This window comes from Podarcis gaigeae, assembly GCF_964106915.1.
Source record: "Podarcis gaigeae genome assembly, chromosome: 7".
In the NCBI taxonomy this organism is placed as follows: domain Eukaryota; kingdom Metazoa; phylum Chordata; class Lepidosauria; order Squamata; family Lacertidae; genus Podarcis; species Podarcis gaigeae.
Genome location: NC_139683.1, coordinates 23,036,325 through 23,049,900, shown reverse-complemented (window position 1 = coordinate 23,049,900; position 13,576 = coordinate 23,036,325). Strand labels below are relative to the sequence as shown.

The window sequence follows — 13,576 nt, the reverse complement described above, 5'->3', positions numbered from 1 at the left end:
AACGAGGTCAAAATGGTTTCTCAGTGACCCGTCAAACAACTGTGATGAGGGCGGGGAAGGCCTTGACAGAAGGCAGAGTCTAGCTTCACTGCCGAAATATAATTGCGCTAATTGGACTTGCATTAACCCAAACGGCAAAGCCAGTGATTGAGAGAACCCTGTTACGCAGCTGTTGCTCCACACAAAAGAACAGAGGAATGGATGGTGCACAAATGAGTTGGGAGAACGCATCAACAACCTCAGCTTTTATTTCTGCAAGAACATGGAACTGGCAATGTGAGTTTATTACGCAACACACAGTGTTAGAAACCGAGATATGAAAGCTAGGAGCTAAACAGCACCTTAAACTTAGGTTATGGGCACAACAACGGAATGTCTAGGTGCGCTTTTTTATAACAAGAATACAAAGCTGAAAATGAATGAACTACAGCTTAAATATTATGTTCATTTTTCATATGGTCTAGTCCTTCCCCTCCCCACCCACCCCTATTATTCTTAAGAGGGTCTCCTGCCTTCAGAGAGTAGCAGGAAGTCAGGAGGCAGAAAAAGGTCCTCCTTTCCTTCCACTCTGCAGTTTTAATCTGAAATCTTAGGTGCAGTACTGCACTCAGAACTCAGAAACTGCTCGTGCTAATGAAATTCCATGTCACAAAATGAGCCTAGAACAATGGGAGTTTTGAACACTGGAAACACAAGCTCATGAGGGATTTCTTTATTCAAAAGGAAATACGGTATTTCAAGGGCTCAACTTCCTGGGGAGTATTTGAAAATTCTAAAACTCTTTTTTTTATTAAAACAAAAAACACCTGCCAGTTGGTTCAGAACATTTGTTTCCATGACTCTGCCTTTGCTAGTAGAAAGAATCCTAAATACCAAAAATTCAGCAATGATCTAGATTCAACATTTCCATCTTCTACTCAGCAACAGAAGGGCTGGCAACTGGCATTGTTTTACATCCTTGCCTAATTATATAATATAATTGATACCTATAATTAATGGTGTCATTTCAGATTCCCACTGTTAAAAAAAAATCACGTAGGCCAGCATGAAGCAAATACTTAGTTCCTCAGCAGCACCTGCTAGAGCTATTATGTTTTGAGTTCACCACTGTTTTTTGAACTCTGGAATAAATAGAATGTTTCTATTTTAAACATTCCCAGGAAGATAGCATTGAGCTATTTGTACATTTGCAACTCACTAAAAGCTACAGAAGTTTGGGCTGCTTTCTTGTGTATTTCAGTTAGCTTTATGTTTCATGTCGGATTTGAGCCCAGAAAAGTAATATAGCATGACTGCAGAAAAGATAAAATGCCATTCTGTGCAGGCACACCAATTGCAACATCAGGTTTTCACATCCATCGGCCCATAGCCCTCCCATGTTTACTCAAGGCAGGGTTTCCCAAGGAGTCCAAACTGGCAGATAGCTTTATGCATCTGCTATCCCAGGCCCACCCAGCTTTTGACCCAGAAGGCTGTACGTAGCTCAGCAGCCCTGTATAGGGCTTTGATATTCTTACTGTGTTATCAGCCCGGCACTTGGAGCAAGCATGAGCATAAGCATAAGCATAGAGGAGTTGTAAAATCATAGAGAAGGCACACAGCAGATGGGCTGAATTCAGGACTGGAGGTCAGAAGTTGGGCAGGGCTGCTCTATATTTATTTCATGCAAATTGTTCTCTCTGCCTGATGCAGCAACTGTATACATTTGGGTTGGGCGATATATCATCCAAAACCGATTTGAAGTCCATATCGTGATATCGGTTTCATAATTTTTGACCTGTCAATATATTGTGAATCATGATGTGTGTGTGTGTGTGTGTTGTGATAAAAACACAATGTGGGGAAAGCCGTGAAGCCAGCCAGTGCCTCTATATAGCATCCTTATGTCAGACACTGTTATATATTGGTATATTGCGATGTTTAGCTGGTGATATATCACAACCAGATATTGCTCAGTCCTAATATACATATGACCAGGCATGCACAAATCCACTTTCCAGCTTGCCCAGGGCAACTATACAGGTATCAGCTGGCGTAGACCCATGGCACTAATGCAGCAATTTCCAAACAACTTCTGTACTTCCTGAGTTCTGAGAGCTACTTCTCCCACTTGCAATGTATCCACAAACTGAGTGTCTTCTGGAAGTTGTTGAGCTACAACTCTCATCGGCCTCTGTCAGCATGGCCAATGGTCAGAAATGATGGGATCTGTAGGCCATCAATCTCTGGAAGGAACCATGTTAGCTCCCCCTGGTCTAGATGATGCACCGCAAGTGAGTAACCACTGCACCAAAGCAAAATCTGGGAAAGATTGCAATAGTTCAGTTGTATTCAGAGAGCTGCTAAAATCAGGCTGCTAGTCAAACTCCTAACAAGCTCCAACACAAAATAAAAAATTTCCTTCCAGTAGCACCTTAGAGACCAAGTTTGTTATTGGTATGAGTTTTCGTGTGGAAAGCTCTTACCAATAACAAACTTAGTTGGTCTCTAAGGTGCTACTGGAAGGATTTTTTTCATTTTGTTTCGACTACGGCAGACCAACACAGCTACCTACCTGTAACTAGAATCTCCAACACTATAGCGACAACTGAAATCCTGTCACAAACATCAAGGTGAATGCCAGTATGGGGAGGGGGATCTTGAATGTTATATAAATGATTTTGTGGATGTAAAGTTTACCCAAAGAATGAAGATAAACCAGCCAAAAGAAACAGGGAGATCACATAAAAGAAAGGAATACCATAAGAGCACATTCCTTTCCTCTAACTATAGAATTTCAGCCCATATTATGATGAGAGATGCTTCTCCACAAGGCTTCCTCTGGGAAATGCTACATTCCATCATCCTTGAGCTCCGGTTTCTAATTATATTTCCATAACATATCTCTGTCTGAAATGCAAATCCGACTACATAAATTATTGGATGGGTATAAAATGATTGCAAAATTGCTGATCTTCTAACTTCAGTTTTTATTCCCTACTGTTTAGGGAGATGAAACGCTATACTCATGATCCACCAGCTGAGGTGGATTTGGCAGAAGCAAATACCAAGTTTCTTGGCCATTGCCAAGACAACTCATCAGCAGAACACTTCAGTCATGCTGCTGGGACTCACCACTGGTGGTTGGGCTGGCCTGCTAGGCAAAACAGCAAGTGGTTACATGGATGGCCAGGGCGGAGGGGCTGCAAGGAGAGCCAGGTTACAGGTTCATGGTGTCATCCTGTCGATAGGCTTTAGTGTGGCATTGAAGGGGGACTTCCTCCTCTCCTGCTGCAGGGAGACTTAAAATAGAAGTCTCCAGCACATTAATCTTCTTGGCCAAGTTCAAGGTTCTTGAATTAATCTACAAGGTCCTAAATAACTTGGGCCTGGGATACTGCCTTATTCCTTGTATGCCTGACCAGTCACTGAGGTCTTCGGGAGGGAGGATGGAAGGAAGGAAGGAAGGAAGGAAGGAAGGAAGGAAGGAAGGAAGGAAGGAAGGAAGGAGTTAACTGATTCCCACTATGTGTGACCTCATTGCCAGCATAACTCCTGATTGGTGGGCACTGGTGAAGTTTCCAGGGATGGCAGATGGTTGTTTTGGTCTTTTCTAGTTTTCCCCTGGGCATGTATGGGAGATGGCAGCCCCTTCATCAATGTAGTAACAATGCAATTCCCTCCTGCCTTGGCAAAATGGTATTGCTCTGTTAAACTGCAGCAAGAGTACAGCCCAAACAGCCTCTTTTCCTAATAATCTGTTGCAGCAATCAACTGTCGCAGCAGAGACTTCTGCAGAACAGTCTCCTGAGGAGATGAAAACCAAAAATATTCTGGGTTCAATTTTTGTACTTGGGGTTCCAAGAGACCATGAGGTAATGACTGAATGCCAGATGATTACATCTGGGATTGATTTATAAAGTGAGTCTTGATTGTAGCAAACTCCACAGAGGTCCGGTTGTGGTTAAAACTGGTTGGTGAAAGGTGTCAAATATCTGCTCATTTTTTAAAACTCAAAAAAAGTATTAGATTCCTTTCATTCTCCTGGTATGCTAAATTACACTTGTTAAAATTAAGATTAGAAAAGGCAATAAATGAAACAGGTGCAACTAAGTACGGAACCGACTGCCTTTGCAAGCTCAACAAAAATATTATCGAAAGGCTTCTTCTTAAAATATATATAAAACTACATAGATGATTTCCTTAAAACAAGGAAATCAGCCCTGAGTGCTCACTGGAAGGACAGATCGTGAAGCTGAGGCTCCAATACTTTGGCCACCTCATGAGAAGAGAAGACTCCCTGGAAAAGACCCTGATGTTGGGAAGGATTGAGGGCACAAGGAGAAGGGGACGACAGAGGAAGAGATTGTGGGACAGTGTTCTCGAAGCTACCAGCATGAGTTTGACCAAACTGCGGGAGGCAGTGGAAGACAGAAGTGCCTGGCGTGCTCTGGTCCATGGGGTCACGAAGAGTCGGACACGACTGAACGACTAAACAACAACAACACATAGATGATACATTGTGTACACATGCTTGCAGATCCCCACAGGGCTCTATTGAGCCATTTGAAACTCTTAACTCACGCCGCCTTTCACCCCTTAATTCAGGCCAAGCACACTGAATGTGAGGCCCATCTATACCTCACATGGTGGTACCTTGCAGTCCTGCTCCATCCCATCCACAAATGTGTGGGTTACTTGTGCTATTTGGAGAAAGGCTGAAACTGCAGAAGCCCCTGGATTCAATCCCTGAATCTCCAGGTAAGGCTGGGAAATACTCCTGTCTGAAATCCAACAAAAGCCACTGCTATACAGTACCAATGGTCTGACTTAGTATAAAGGCAGCTTCCTATGTAGCTGAGAAACCGGACTGACGTTTTATTTATTGCCACTGACCTCCCCCATCAAAGGTCATCACATGCATACACGTATTAAACAAAGCACAGTAATAACCAGATCAACTACGTTCAGAATTTGAGCCTGTTTGCAAACTCTGTCTGGTTTTAATAAACTCAGTGTATGAGAGCAGGTGAGATTTCATGATGGGTTTTGTTTTGTTTTGTTTTTTTGGCTGATGTTTTATTTAAGGGAAAGCGCTATAAACCATGCTCCGTGTCTCTTATAATGATGACTAAGACTCTGTCATCTCCATGGATAAAAAGAGGTGATATGTGAAGCAGGCAGATTCATCCCAGAGTGCGTGCAAAGGATTGGCACGTGCACCTCGAATTAAGACTAATGGGAGGGACACGTGCCAAATCCTTGTGTAACCTGTGGGATAAATAATGCCAAGAAAGCCATATAGAAAGGTGGGGGAGGACCGTGTTTTTATCTGGGGAATACATAGACAGCCATGATGGTCCATAGAATCCTCAACAGTGTAAGCCCTTTGGTAGGAGCAACCAATATGTCACAGAAGAGTGACCAAGTGAAATTCAACGTCACGCTATTGCAGACATTCTGTATGTGCAAGAAAATCAGCTTGCCAGATGGAAGAATTCTTCCTCCTCTCTCCCCACACACTGATATGGGGGGTCCCCCTGCCAATTTTAGAGGTGTGGGGGGAAGGGGAGAATCCTGCCCCAAGTAATGTTTGCTGGTGCACTAAGTCAATGCAAGAGGGTGTTTGTTTTTTTTTGCATTCAAGAAATAAATAAATAAATTTAATCCTTTTGTTATGCCAGAGTTCCTTGGGGCGAGGGATTGACTATTAACCTACTTTGGGAATTGTAGCTTGGCGGGGGGGGTGGGGTCTCCTAACAACTCCCAGCACTCTTAACAATCCACAGTTGCCAGGAAGACATGACTGTTTATAGTTGTATGGTGTTGCTTTAACTGTGCAGTGCAGAAGGAGCCAGATTTACCGGTAGTCAGATGCCACAGAGTGGGGCCCTCTTAATGTGAAAGACAGAGGGGAAGTGAGTGGGCTGCCATGAGGGGAAAACAGGGTGGGAACTGCTGCTAAGAATGCTAGTTGCTTAATCCGTTTGAATCGTGTGTGTGTGTGTGTGTGTGTGTGTGTGTTCACCTAGGTATCTGAACTGGGAATTTTAATGCTTGTTGTCGTGGTTTTGCTTGTTTATCTTAGGACAAAACTGTTAATATGTTATTTACTGGACCTGCTTATATGATTTGGTAATTTTTGTATCTTTTTTTTGTATTTTGGTTTATTTTTATTACTTTACCTTCCCACTCTGGGACAGGAAATGTTCAATGAAGACTGGGCTTCAAATATCGTAAATAAGTAATAAATTAAAAATTGGATACAAATTCCTCCTCCTCACCTGCTATTCCATAATGTTCAAAACCACTCTCAGTGAAGAGGCCTAACGCACTCTGGTGAGTTGCACAGCCCTGTGGCAGAGAGAATGGTATACAGCAGACCACCTCAGAGGTCTGGAGTATGGGCTTTGGCAAGCTAACAGGTCTTTGCCATGGACTCTCAGCAGCACGGTCTCCTCCCCAAAATGCACAGGAACATGCGGACATAAAAAATCATTAAATGTAACATTCTTTTGTGACTCCATTGATGCGAATGATTATGCAGTTGAAGGCAAAAATTAAGAGCAGGGTTAACAAGTATATATAGCTTTCACCATATGTGTGAGAATTGTGCCCATACTTCAGAACCCTGTTAGATAAGACCAGGGGGCTGCAGTTCTATGAAGGACCAAATGTTTTCCTTGAAAAGGGCCTTAGATTCAACCCCGGACATTTCAAGGGACGGCTGGGGTGGGGGGAACCCCTGTATGAAACGCTGGAAAGCTACTGTCAATCAGTGCAGACAACACTGAGCTAAATGGTCCAATAGCCAGTTTCTTAAGTACTCAATATTTTGCCAAAACAGCAAGCCCTGGTATTTATAAAATAAACCGGGGAGAGGGGGGGGGGGGAGTCTATCCCACTGAAGAACTCCAAGAAACTCTACAGTATCCAGCCTTACTTGCAAATCAGGCTATAAAATCATGGTGAGCCACAACCAAGTGGGTTGACTTCTATAATATGTCCCCACACAGGGATGCACATTAGGCAAATGGGTACATATTTGCATAATTGCCAGGTGGTGTCTGCACCATAAGGGAGATGGCAACGTGGTATTCTTCTCCCAAGACACGCCACCCCTGAGAAGTACAGTCTATCCCATGGCCATTGCCTCCTGGACTAAATCTGCAGGAACCAGTGCTGTACTTGCAGACAAACTTGGTTTCACTATATGGTAAGAAATCTGATTGCCAGAAGTCATTTCTGTCCTGTGCAATGCTGATGCTTATTATACCTGAGAAGCAGCTGGTGGTCAACAAAAGAGGTTTAAAGACTGTCTCAAGGCAAATCTGAAAAAAAATGTAGTATAAACACTGACAACTGGGAAACACTGGCCTGCGAGTGCTCCAGTTGGAGAACAGCCTTTATCAAAGGTGTCATGGGCTTTGAAGACACTCAAACTCAGAATGCAAGGGAGAAATGTGCTAAGAGGAAGGCACGCTTGGCAAATCCACACTGTGATCAACTCCCACCAATGTCCCCGCTGTGGAAGGATGTGTGGATCCAGAATTGGCCTCCACAGTCACTTACGGACTCATTGTTAAAACCGTGTTTATGGAAGACAATCTTACTTGGCTACGAGTGATCGCCAAAGAAGAAGAAGAATTTTGGGGTTATTCCGTACTGAAGTCTTTTGAGAACCACCCACCAGCCCATCCCACTTTGAACACAGGTGTAGAAACTCTTCTGACTCCTAGGAGCCACCATTGCATTGGGGCAGAGGGGGATAGCTCTATTCACAGTTGAACTAACTGGTCAAATGCTAAGGCAACAGCTTCAAATAATTAGATGCTGGGCAGCCATGTGCCTGGTTTGTTCCAGCTCTCTCTATCCCTGTTGGATGACCACTGCTTGTTTCGTACGATCGTAGCAGCAATAAAGCCACAGTAACAAAGCCCCATAACTAGCTGGAATTATGTAGAAATTGATAACACATATGGTGCTGGCAGTGGTGAACAGTGCTCAGCAGAACCCCACAGGCATATTCAAATGTAAAAGCACAGCCTACAAGTCCAATCCATTTAACACTGCAAATGTGCAGCCTCCCATTTTAATGGGATTTTAGGCCCAAGGAAGTGAATGAAGGTTGCATAACATTTGGTTGGTTGCACTCTCTTATCTCTAGTCTATGAAATGGTTCACACATCATATCAAAGTTTAACATTTTATGTTTAGCTATGGTTCAACATGAATAAGCGGCAAGCTGGCGCATAGTGTTTAAATATCCCCATTTCTCTTCTCCCCCAATCTTGGTCACACCATGAACAACAAATGACGAGTCTTTGTTATCTGAACTTGGGCTCATGGTTTACGGCTCTCCAAGCAAGCTGCAGGTGGTAGCCATAGTTTGTTGTTGGCTTCCTGCTCATCATTTATTTGGGGAAAACAAACCCTGAGCTCAGTTTCAAGTGGCGTGACAGGCCAAAAGTTGTGGTTTGTTCTCCCGGTGCAGCACAGCCAAGGAGCTGGAGAGGAATGAGGTAGGGACACTGCTCATTTTATTGAGACACAGTTAAACATAATTAAACATTAACTATGGTTTAATGTTATGTGTGAACACAGCCAAAAGAAACGACTAGTTTTGCTTTCAAATCACTTGCAAGTAGGACAACACAATGACTGTTTTTCCACACACACACAAAAGAGCACCTACTTTGTTAGTACAAACCAAACATGTTTAATCCTACTTAATCATGCTTAATCATGCTTTGATCAGCTCATTAATTTTGTTAGCTAACAGATATCAAGAAGTATCACTCATGTCAGCAACTTACATTCAACTCATACAACTTTCATTGAAATTCAAGCTGCGGCTGCTATGATGACGATTAATTTTGGTTGGCACTTCCGTTGCCCTTCATAACAATCTGTAAAATATGGATTTTGTTAAAATGTTATGCACTGCGTTTTTGCATTTCTATTATAGCCGGTGGCCAATATGGAAATGAAACCAAACTGAATTATACATGAATAATAATCACGAGTGGCATCGTTAGGTTTTTCAAATATACTGAAATGATCTCATCTAGTCCTGCCAACAAGAATTTAAGGAGGATCGAGCACACCAGAACATGCCTGACCAAGTGACAGTCTATTATTGTCCAATGATGTCTCACAAACAGACCCAGTCTAGATCAGTGTTTCCCAACCCTGGGCCTCCAGCTGTTTTTGGACTACAACTCCCATTATCCCTAGCTAGCAAGACCAGTGGTCAGGGATGATGGGAATTGTAGTTCAAAAACAGCTGGAGGCCCAAGGTTGGGAAACACTGGTCTAGATATACAAGGGGCAAAACCCTAACAAACTCTATTGAACCCAGAGCTGATGGGAGTTGTAATCCAAAACATCTGGAGGACACCAGGTTGGTGAAAGCTGGCTTGGAAGCTGCAATGTTGATGCTGCAATATAGTTAATCGTTTTGCCCATCTGGATTGCCCAGCCTCATGCATAGGCTCCATGCCACCACCAATAGTCCAGGTTTGGCTTAACTACGCAAGCGGGCGAATTCACACAAGACGTGGATGGCATGCATGGTGCCCCCCAGACAGGGTCCCCACTATTCAGAAGTTTTTGAATTAAATTTGAAACTGGGCATACTAGAACAAAAATAGATGTTTCAAGCAAGCATGCCATACTGCATGATAAAGGAGGAGGTATGTTTAAGATGGTCCCCCTCCCCTCCCCAGCTTCTTCACTAGGACATGACTGGTTGACATGCAACAGGTTTGACATCCCCATCACAGCATCCCCCATTCCAGGGAGACAGCACTCCATCGCTTTCTGATGTTGTAACCCTGGAAAAAAATCACAAACTCGTCCCATGTTCCCTGCATAACATCCATTGGAACTTGGGGTTATTATACAACAGGAGCTGGCAGAGTGGAAGAACTCTGGTGTCTGAATACTTTTTGGATTTAGAACAGGGTTTCCAAAACTTGGGTCTCCAGCTGTTTTTTTGGACTACAACTCTCATCACCCCTAGCTAGCAGGACCAGTGGTCAGGGATGATGGGAACTGTAGTCCAAAAACAGCTGGAGACCCAGGTTTGTGAAACCCTGATTGAGAACATAAGCGCCCACAGTTACTTCTGTTTCCAACCAGCAAATCTAACACTTGGTGAGCAACTACAACAACATTTGTCCTCCAACAAAGGGACCAATCTGGGATTAGGTGTGGGTTGTGTTAAACAGCCACTTCAGTTTCAAGAATGGGGAACCTGTGGCACTCCAGAGGTTGTTGCATGACAGCTCCTGTCTTAGCAATGCCCATACTGGTCAGGGCTGGTGGGTGTTGAACTCCCAAGCAGGTTCCCCATCCTTGTTTCAGGGGAACCCTTTTTGTGGACTTCAGATAGAAATTCTATAAATCTACAACATACATGTGCACTAGCCACGAAAAGGATTTCAATAATAAACCAAATAACTCATCTGCTCAACTGAACTTCAGATGCAGAGTGTGGTTGTATTCAAAAGTGTGAGTTTACAAGGTCTGGCCACAAGCCCAGAAGTCTTGAGGTTTAATAAATGTTGAGCTAGTTGCTACACCTCCTACATTCATTCCAGTTCCACAACTCACTGCTTTGGAGCAGGGCTACTTCAGAGTAAATACAGGGCTGAGGATGCAACCCAACAAGACTATTCTCAAGCAAATAAAGGACTGTGGATTTCAAGTACTGTGCAGCAATTCAGGAAGTCAAAGGGCTAGACTACTGTATAAAGTTTCTACACTTGAAAGCAATTATTCAAAGCAATATTTCCCTACAACTGAACAACTGGTCTACTGTTTGTAGGCAAAAGGGGCTCACAGTCCTGCCTTCAAGTCTAGGAACTGATTAATACACACAGTGGGGCGTTTAAAAGGCTTTGTTTGTCCCTGGAGGGACTCCATGTAGAATTTTAATAGATCAGTAAAATTACATTCCCTGTGGTACTTTGAAACAGCTGCAATCATTGAGATTGCTTAGCTACGTTTTACCTAAGCACGGAAACTGGGCAGCAACCCCCAATGTTCACAAATGGGCCAAACACAAAAAAATGCAGTTTTAAAAAAGAACATCATTCACAAGTTAATATAAAACAACAACTTAAATAAGTTTCAGCATAAGCATGTTGAGAAAGACGGTGCATTTATTTCTCCAACTCCCAGAAAATCAAATCTACAGTTGCTTTCTCACTTAAATCTTCACACCAAATCAAGATAACTTGCAATAATTTTTTCAAAGCTGCTTTCATTCATATCCCTGAAAAGTTTAACCACATTACTTTCACGCCTTTGTTTAACTAGTGCATGCGTGCACACTTAAATTGCCAGCTATGTTTCAAATGCAGTGTCCACAAGACTTTTCAAAGAAATGTGGTTTCTTTTATTGCTAGTAATAATAAAGCCCTACACTTTTGGTTAGAAAAAGACAAGCAGTGCATTGTATCTTTGTTCTAATTCATGAGCCTTCCTCCGTTCTGAAGGTGGAAAACATTGGCAAACACCCATATCCAATCATATCCATATCCTCCATTATCAAGGTTTCTGCAAATAATATTTCTGCACATAATACAACCATCTCCCCCCACTCTTCCTTTAACAAAGGGGACTGGAGGAAGCAGCCTTCTACTTATTCAAAGAAGAAGAAAAATAATGTTCCACTGAGGTATCCTTTTTTTAGCTCTTGCAACTTACTTTTCCGCCGCAGAAGAACTTGAAAGGCGAAGCTACAAGTGGGATTGGCAGAGTGGGAAAAGAGCCACACAGTTCACTACTTTTCATCTAGTATCTCAGCAGCACACATTTCAGATTACGCTGTCAGGCTGCTCCTGAGACCCCTTCCCTGCTGCTTACAGCCTGTTTACCACCTTTTCCCCTTGCAAAAATAAGATGCTTCTGCAAACTGAAACAAAATCTCGCCTACCGGGGAAGGGGAGAGAATGCAGCTCTCAGCGTTTGTTGTGCTAACCTCCTTCCTTTCCCCATCAGCCGGTGGTGCCTCCTTACACTTGCGCGCCCTGAGAAGTTCCCTCCCAGGGCATTCAACGGGACTTCCACCCGAGGAACCCCCTGGTCAGGTTGCAGTCTAGCCCGTAACCTGGGAGAGGAAGCCCCCCACACCGAGGATCGGGGCCCCGTTCGGGCAAGCGCCGCCAAGGCGCTGCGTAAAAAGAGAGCCCTGGGCCAAAGCGGGCTCTTTAATCGGATCAGGAAGGCAAATTCATGAGCGCGCACTGAAAGCCTCGACCTAAAGCTCCGAGGCTCCCCCGAAGCCTTGGGGAAGCTGGGCGGAAGCGTGGCTCCAGACACAACTCGTGTTTCCCCCACCCAGACATACACACGCGCTTTATCCCGGGAGGCTGGAGAAGTGTCCCGCCTGGGATCCCTCCGCTTCATTTCCCTCTGCCGCCGCCGCCGCCGGTTCAAGTCAGTGGAGGGAGAAGTCGAAGCGCCTCTTCCGCGGCTCCTCCAGCGGGAAACTCGCCAAGTGGCCGAAACAAGCGCAATAGTGGCGGGCAGGAAAGCGAGGCGTGGAATTGCCCTGGCGCGCGGGGAGAGAACAATGCTAATACTAATACTAATACTAATAATAATATTATTGCTTTCTTTACCTCACCGTGCAGAAAGGCAGCTCTTCAGTGCTCCATGCTCCGGCAGCCCGAGGCAGGCAGGCAGGCAGGTAGGCAGGCAGGCGGCGGCGAGCGCGCGCAAGAGCGAGCGAGATAAGCCCGGCAGCCTCCACCGCCAGCAGAGAGATTCTCACTCTCCCCCGGCTCGCCAAGCTCCCACCACATCGCCTGCCTCCGGCTGACGTCAAAGTCGCTGTCACATGGCCCGATGCAAAACCAAAAGAGCATTGGTTGTCGTGGCAACCGCAGCACGGCGCGCGGAAGCCATTTCAATAGGTCGTTTGTCACACACAAACATACACACGCGGGTGTGTGTGCACGTTGGAACCCGTCCGGGGATCTGGTCGGGCTCCTCCACGGCAAGGGACCAGAAATGTTGTCCAGGAGGAAGTCTTCCAACAGGCAGGCAGACCAAAGCCCACGGTCGGGAACGTACAAGCCAGATTTTACTTTTTATTTTTTTATATTGCATCTGTTTAATTGGGTGTGTGAGGTTCTTTTTAATCCCATTTCGTTTCGCTATGCTGCTGCATCTTGCTTTGCACTTTTCGGGAGATGGGAAAAGCGGCTTATAAATGTTAATCTAAAAAGAAATGAATGAAAAGCATCAGATAGAAAAGCAAGGTATAAAATCTCAGAAATACGTCAATTGATAGAATGTCCCACAGCCTGATCAGATGAAACTAGGAAGAACTAAAGGTGGTTAGTGATGTGTGTTACCTTTGGTTTCAAGGAAGGTATGCACAGCCTAAAATTAAATAATCAGCCTCGGATGGGTTTAAAACAACGACAGAAGGCCTTTATTCAGTTGACAGAATTTAAACGGACGTGTGCCGCACATACATTATTAGATGTGCTTTTGTGTGGGTATCTGTACCAGGAGTACAGAACATGAAATGATGGGCAGCCCTCAGAAAAATGCTATTCCAGGCACCTGAGATTTGAGA

The 13,576-nt window shown here is 44.2% G+C and overlaps 1 protein-coding gene across 4 annotated transcripts in view; it reads right to left on the bottom strand.

Moving 5' to 3' along the window:
- NCALD (neurocalcin delta) overlaps nucleotides 1-12,804 on the bottom strand; it is a 53,370-nt gene extending 40,566 nt beyond the window's left edge. Inside the window, exon 1 of one of the 4 annotated variants that reach the window (XM_083749860.1) lies at nucleotides 12,617-12,804. The gene's annotated coding sequence lies outside the window, so the exon portion shown is untranslated. Of the gene's footprint in view, nucleotides 1-11,694; nucleotides 11,839-11,923; nucleotides 12,238-12,611 lie in introns of those variants that run through there. The other 3 variants (XM_083749859.1, XM_083749861.1, XM_083749862.1) reach the window with 3 other exon arrangements.
- Between the last annotated feature and the right edge of the window lie 772 nt (nucleotides 12,805-13,576).